This window comes from Gossypium raimondii, chromosome 1 (assembly GCF_025698545.1).
Source record: "Gossypium raimondii isolate GPD5lz chromosome 1, ASM2569854v1, whole genome shotgun sequence".
NCBI classification, from domain to species: Eukaryota; Viridiplantae; Streptophyta; class Magnoliopsida; order Malvales; family Malvaceae; genus Gossypium; species Gossypium raimondii.
This window is the reverse complement of record NC_068565.1, coordinates 25,439,560-25,447,869: the sequence shown is the minus strand read 5'-3', so window position 1 is coordinate 25,447,869 and position 8,310 is coordinate 25,439,560.

The following is an 8,310-nucleotide window of genomic DNA, read 5'->3' as shown; positions in this document are numbered from 1 at the left end:
CCAAGGCCTCAATGCCCAAAATCACAGAACTAAGAGATGAGTACTCACAATCCTTTGGTATACCAATATATCCAACATAAGACTCCCAAAGGAGCACGTACAGAAACTTATCATAGAGAGCTTGCATAGGAAGCTTGCATGAAAAAACTTGCTTATAAAGCTCGCACCAAAGTGCATAAAAACATAGTTTATAAAACCATACTTTCAAAACATCTATTAAAACATAGGCTCGCTTAGGAGCATGCATAAAACATAGCTTAAAACATATCTTGAAAATGGAGTCTCAAAACTTAAAAACAGAGTTTTGTCGAAGAACTTACTCTTAGAACTTTAGTTCAAAAACAAAGTTCTCAAAAATCATAAAAATTCGCACATGAGATATGAACCATAAACATTCATGCTAAAAAATATATTAGTTAGCCCACTTATGGCAATTCTTAACCACTAACTGAAAAAGCTAGTAAACTAAACAAGCTTGGCTTTGCCTTTATCCTTGTTGTTAAATGGTCTAACTGGTTCGCAATATAAATAAACACAGATTACTAAGTAGACAGAACTTACAGAATCCACACATGCAAGCAAACCTATCTTTCTAGACAATCAACCCTAACAGGACAGAAGCTTACCTTGGTTGCTACAAACTTGGTTTAGAGTAAAAACTTGACAACAAAATATCAATGAGATAATTCTCATGAAATAAGGGTCGTATTTATAGACCTAATTGTCCTGGAAATCTTAGGATACCCTACTTGATTTAGGAAATATTTCACTTGCACGTAAAGTATTCCTAGATAACCCATATCTTTATTTCTTAATTTGAGTCTAACTCTGACTTTGACTGGTGAACACTAGTTCACAACTCAACTGGCAAACCCTCAGTTAGCTAAACAGACTAGCGAACCCCCAATTCACCAAACATGCTAGTGAACCCTCAGTTTGCCAAACAGACTAGCGAACTCAACTTACGATAAATCTGGCGAACCCCTTACCACATCTTTTGACGTATACTGCTACCCTAAAGCATTGGTGAATTCCTTACTAATACTCATTTGGTGAATTCCCTAGTTTGCTGAAGTACTGGCAAACCCTTAGTTCGATGAAACACTGGCAAACCCTTATTTGCGAGGCCAAAACTTCCAAACCTGATCTCAAAATGTTACCAGTTCTTCTAACTTTGTAATAGTTGAATAATCTAGTTGCAAATATTGTTCAAAGTTTCTTGTTACGCAATTACAGTAGAGGTCAAAAGTTGTAACTGAGACAATATTAAGGTGATATTTTGGGAGTTTATGCGATTGTTAGTAGACTAAAGCAATAGGGTATGCAACAAACAATTATGTTGATGGGTGGGGTATATGCATAGCTAAGGTCATTTGGCAAATAGGCACTGATAAAGGTCAGGTAAAAAATTTTTCATGGCACAAGGATAGAGACAGTTGTGGATGATAAAGGATTCATAGTGATGGTATAATGGTGAATGGTGATGTTGGAGCTAGAATCCTATGCACATATTACCTAGTAAAGGAGTGTTACTAGTAAAAAATGACATAAGAAAAGAAAATATCATAGTAGAAGAAGTGCATATAGGACGCAAAGAATACCCATGAGGTGTAAAAGGGAGAAAAATGAGTAGGAAAATAGGGATAATGTTAATACTCGTGAAAAGATAGTTGTACTATAAAGGTGGAGGACATAATTGAGGAGCAAAGTGAGCCAAGGTTGACGAGAGTGAATGTGTTAGAGGGTTTGCAATAAGACTTAAAGTTTCATCAGTGGGTCGAGTGGCGATCATTGCTGGCATTATGTTGTCAGGCGCAACAATGTTAGTGGTAGTGACATCAATGGGGGTAATATCCATTGTGTTAGCGATTACAAACGTGGTAGCAGTTACCTCAATGGTATTAGTTGTAATGTTGGTTGTATAGTTTTCTTAAATAATAGGATCCATGGCTTATTGTTTTGGTTATCATATACAATGTTAAATGTTAATGTCTCCTAGGGATGTTCTTGGTTTAGGGGTTGATAGGCTGAATTTGAATAGCTTGAAGCTTTTTCGCACAAAGTAAACTATGGGGCATAAAAGCCTGTGCTCTAAAACACTCTTTTATGCTTAAATTAGTGAGGGAAAGAAAGAAGATAGATTCAAAATAAGTCAAAATAAAGTAATGAAATAGTAGAATGAATGTTTTAGGAAGATGGTTATACATCTTTCTTTACACCTAAGCTTTATCTTTATTTTGGGGGCTTCTCATGATTTGTCTTTTTGTATGAAAATATGTTGTTGTTTTTCTAATTGGCTAAGGTTGTTATCCTTATCCTAACAAGGTCGTGCTTAAAGACTCTACCTTCCTTCCCCTACTTTCTATCTTGCATCAGGTGTTTGTTGCAGGGGCGAAGCCAGAACAAATTTTTAGAGGGGGCGAATGAAATTTTAAATTTTTATAGTCTATATCTTTATAATTTTTAAAGGATTAAATCAAATATTTATAATTTTAGGGGGGTTGAAATGCAACTTTACCTTTACTAATTTAAAAATTTTAAAAAAAATTTAAAGGCCTAAATAGCAATTTTACATTTTAAGGGAGGTCGGGGCCCCTGCCAGCCCCCCTAAATCTGCCTTTGATTTGTTGAGTTTGTGAAGTTTACTTATAGTGCCAAAGTGTAGCGTAGTCATATTGCTATAACAATACCAGTTAATAATATATGGAGTTTGGTATAACAAGACCAATAATCCTTAAGGCCTACATGTATGATGGGGCATAATTTGATTTTTGAATAAGTTTATTTTATTTTCATACTAGTTTTGATATTTACAATTTTTTATGAGATCTGAATTTGAATGATGTGAATCTCCTTTAAAATCTAAATTCATTTATTATTTGTAGTAAATCCAAGTGTTATAATCCTAATTAGAATCCTAATTAACTAAATTATTCATTTAATATTTGAATTAGCTAAAATTCAATTTTAATTAAGTCCATTTAAAAAGAGAGAAGGATTAAAATATACGAATCAATTATTTGTAAAATAGAACAAATTTGAATAATAAATTTTAATAGTTAAATATCTACCTTCACTTTAAGTTTATTACATATATTAATTAAAATATTTGAAATTAGATATGGTTGGAATTGGTAGTATTCAAATCCATAGAAAACAAATGAGGTCTAGACCGTAGACCTAACATATAAAAAATTTTAGAAGAAAAGAAAAAATAAATAATTGGATGGTGACAGTTGAAAATTATGAAATAAATAATGAAGGGAAAAGGTGGGCAGGCAGGGCATGCGTAAAGACTTAAGACATTAGAAGATGGGGCAATTTGAGACAACAACTGAACAGAAAAATCTGACACCTTCCTGAGAGAGATTGACAAACAACGGTCAGTGCATCAGATCTGATGATCGCTATGCTTTTTCTATTTGCAGAACGTTCCATCCATGCACATGCATGCATGCATATTATCACTCATAACTTTGCTTTTACTTTTCATAAACTATATTATATTTTTGAATTTAGGGTAAACTACACTATTAATCATTAAATAATGTATAAATTTTCATTTTAGTCACTTAACTCAAAAAATTACAATTTAGTAACTGAGTTATTCAAAAGTTTTTATTTAAGTCACTAGGTTATTATTTTAGAAAAAGTTCCACCAGCTAGCTCTAAGCAATGATTTGATTATTTGTACAATAGGTCAGTACCTATCGTCAAGTTGCATAACATACCTTAGATTCAAGTCGATCTAACGATTAATATTAGAAAAGAGAATTTTCCATTGGTGCAGGCAGTGCAAACATAGAAAGTCATATAGCATCGATTTCAATAGTCCGGTGACTTAAATGAAAACTTTTGAATAGTTCAATGACCAACTTATAACTTTTTTTAATTAAATGATCAAAACGAAAACTGGCCCATAATTTAATAACTAATGGTATAGTTTACCCTAGAATTTATCACAGTGAAGATACCATTGTGGTTTAATTTGCCAAGTATCATGATTTAATTAATTATCTTTCTAATGACATTATTTTTATGTTAAAATATAATTAGGATTACTTTTGATTAAAATACTTTAGTCTTGATTTGTATGGATTAATGGTTAAAGTTTTTATCGATACCTATTTGGCACGAGTTCGAGTTGTGTTACCCTGTCTTCTACTCCCAATATTGTATAAAAAATACTTTAAGGTTTAATTTGAAGCGAAATTATGGTTTTAATGTGATTTTACTATTATGCTACATTTGGTAGGAGTATTATTTTTACGCATGCTTTAGTATATAAGTTAGTAATAAACTAATTTAATTGATGATATTTAGCCACTCTCATGACTTATTTTTAGCAAAGAGAAGGAATTTTTTTCCAGATTTTGAAGAAGTCTTATTTTTCACAAGAATTTTACTTATCTTTCTAAGTTTAAGTTTAAAGTTGTTCTAACTATTCTATGTTTAACTATTCTAATACATATGTAATAAATATTTTTTCTCTTGTTATTATATTAGTAACCAAACGAGGCATTAATGTCTAAAAATAATTGTGTATTTTAATTTTTAACCAAAAAAGTAACAGTTGTTTAATTATAAATTTGGATTTTTTAAGTAGATAATTTCTTTCTTTCTTTTTTTTTTTTGTATAATGATACTTTGTAATTAGACCATTTTAAAAGAGGTGAACACCGTGAATAGGCCACAACTTGAGGTTCATTATGTGGATAATCTTAAAGGAGGGATAAACTAAAAGTACATATGATTTTTTATTCTAGATAACATAATTATTTTTATACTTTTAAAACTTAATGATTTTGACTTTTGACATTTTAACTAATTGAGTTAATGTGACTTTGGCATACACTAATTTTATATTATAATATAAGCATAATAATAAATTCAACTTTTAATATATATTTTTTTTACTTTGGCATTAATTCTTTTTTTATTCACATTCGCTTTCATCTTTTCAAATTTAATTAAATTATTTTTTGGGACAAAAGCTAATTAGATTATTCAAATTTTAATGACATTGATTTAGTAGCCCAACTTGTAAGTTACGTGTACTTCATAAAAATTCAATATGCATAATATTATCATTTTCAAAAAGTTAATAAAAATTATCCAAACTATAGCAATGAAGTAAATGTGAATTATCATGTGAGTTACCATGTCAACGCTATTAAAATTTTAATAGTTTAATCAAATTTTCAATAATAAAAATCAATTTAACTAAATATGAAAGATTGAAGGTCAAAGTTATCCTCTCAATTTAAAAAAGTAGGGCAAAATTAATAAAAAAAAGGTAAACATTAAAAGTTAAATTTGTGCGTATTATATATATACTTGTCATTGGAGCTTTTAATTGGTCAAATTTATAAAAGTCCTTATATTAGGCATTTTAGTGAATTTAACTTCTCTACTATAATTTAACCATTTATAGTCCTATACTTCTCGAAATTTGTATTTCCAGTCATGAGGTTAATTTTTCATTAATTTCACCAAATAATTTGACATGGCTTATTAAACATATGGTAATGTGTCATATGCATCTTGATATTTTTATATAATAGGACAAATATTATATTTTTTCTTGTCTTTTAAAATGTGCAGAAAAATTCCAACTGTAAAAAAAAAACACCCAAATACAGATGTCACGTTATCATATGTTTAGAAAATAAACCCATCAAATTATTTGATAAAATTAAGGAAGAATTGATCTTAGGTTGAAAATATACAAAAAGTATATAAATTAAAAATCTTCGGTAAAAATGATCCCTATAAATTAAAAGTATATACTATAGTTTTAAGGGTGTAAAATATCTTTAAATTTTTCAAGAAAATATTAAACTTTTATTTTTACATTCATACTTAAACTTTTAAAATACATAAAAAAAGACTTCTCAAACTTTTTCATAAAAAACAATTAAGCCTTTTTTTTTTCACTCAATTGGGTATTTGAACAGCTAAAATGCATCAAAAAAACCCTTTGACCATTAACTTTAACAATTGGTCAATAAAGTTAATTGCATTTAATTTTTTTCAGTTAAAGTCATCACGTGCCACAACCATGACATGACATGTGGTAAAAAATGATAAAAATAAAAATCAATAAAATTTATAAAAATTATTAAATTTTAATAAAAATATAAAATATATTAAAAATTATAAAATTTGTAAGAAATTTATAAAATATAAAAAAATTTATAAAATTTTATAAAGTCATAATAAAGTTATAAAAAATGTAAAGAAATATACAATTCATAAAAAAAATTATAAAGATTATCGTACCAAAAGAAGCATTTATATATTTTTTTATAACTTTTATTGATTTTTTTATCATTTTTCGTCACATGTCACGTTGTGTTGCAACACGTGATGACTTTAACTGAAAAAAATTAGAAGTCGCTAACTTTAACAGTCAATGGTTAAAGATAATGGTTAAAGGGCCTTCTTGATGCATTTTATAATTTTTTATAATTTTTATAATTTTTTTATAATTTTTATAAATTTTTTATAATTTTTAATCAATTTTAAATTTTTTTTATATTTTTATTAAAATTTAGTGATTTTTATAAATTTTACTGATTTTTATTTTTTATAATTTTTTGTCACATGCCACCCATGGTTGTAACACGAGATGACTTTAGCTGAAAAATTAGGGGCAATTAACTTTAAAGGTTAATTGTTAAAGTTAGCGGTCAAAGGGTCTTTTTTATGCATTTTGGCAGTTCAAGTACCCAATTGGATGCAGAAAAAACAAAGGGCTTAATTGTTTTTTTTTTGAAAAAAAATTGAAGGTCTTTTTTTATGCATTTTGAAAGTTCAAGTACTCAATTGAGTGAAAAAAAAAGAAGGGGCTTAATTGCTTTTTTTTTTAAAGTTTGAGAGCTTTTTTGATGCATTTTGAAAGTTCAAGTACCTAATTGAGTGAAAAAAAAAAGAAAGAGCTTAATTGTTTTTTAAAAAAAAATTAAGAACTTTTTTTTATACATTTTAAAAGTTCAAGTAACCAATTGGTTTAATTGTTTTTATTGTTTTTTTTAACTTGAGAAACTTTTACATCTTAATGCCTTGTTTGGATGGGTGTAATGGATTAGCCATTACACACCTATTCCGTGGCCCTACTCAATACGCCATTTGGTTCGCTGTATTTCCCTAATACGGGCCTATTATGTTGTGGACATATTCGGCATTTTCTCTGCTTCAGCGTCGATTTCCTAATCCCTTCCAAAAGCAAAGATTAGGTAATTGATCTCTGTTTTACCCTCCCTTTGCCGAAATCAATCTCCACCCCATCCTCTCCCTCCCAACATCAACAGAAGCTGCCAGCAAACCAAACCTCCAGTCGCTCCCTCTCCCGATTTCTATTCCTGTTTCACTTTCAGCCGCTTCCTGTTTCATTTCTTGCACCTTTTTAGAACTCTCCCGATTTCTTGCACCTTTTCAGAGCACTGTTTTGTCGACCAAAACAGACTTGTGTTCTTCAAATGCAGTGAGTAGAGATCAATCCCAAGTATCTCCAAATAAATCCTCAAGAAAACCTTTCCAATTCAATCAAGGTAAACATTGTCTGCCCTAACATTCTTTCAACATGTTTTCCCTTTTATGTTTTTTTATGACGAAAGATTCAACATTTCTAGAAATTGAATCATGCATTTACCTTTAACATGAGGTTTTAGAAAGTTTAATCATGTAACTATAACATGAGGTTTTAGAAAGTTTAATCATGTAACTATCATTAAAAAGTGACATCTAAGGTTTCTGAAAACTAGGGCTTAAACTAGTTGAATTGAATCATGAATCCCAATTTCAACGATGAAAGATTGCGCTTTTTCGACTAAGCCTCTTCGATTCTTCAACTTTTGGTCAGCATCCTGATTTCCTAAGCATTGTTAAGAATTCATGGTTTATTAATTGTTAAGCATTGTTAAGCATTGTTATAGATGCTACTTGCTAAAAAATGCTTATTCTATATTCATTATGTTTACCTATTCTGTTCAAAGTATTTCATCTTCTATGTGAATAAGTACGCCTAATTGTTCCCTCCTCTGGCCACCACCAGTTGCATAGAATTGAGCTTCAGATGTTTGTAAAGCATGAAAATTTTGGTTTAGTAATTCGTATAAATCTGTATGCATTGCTTTTGAAAATTTAACAATTAACCATAATTTTTGCAGGAGGAAAGAAGAACACAACAACGAACTAAGGTATAGCTTTGGCAGCCTCTATTTATGTAATTATCTGCATGCATCTTTTAATCATCTTGTTCCTAGTATATCATATAGGTACGTTTTTAGATTGGTAATTTTCTGAAAA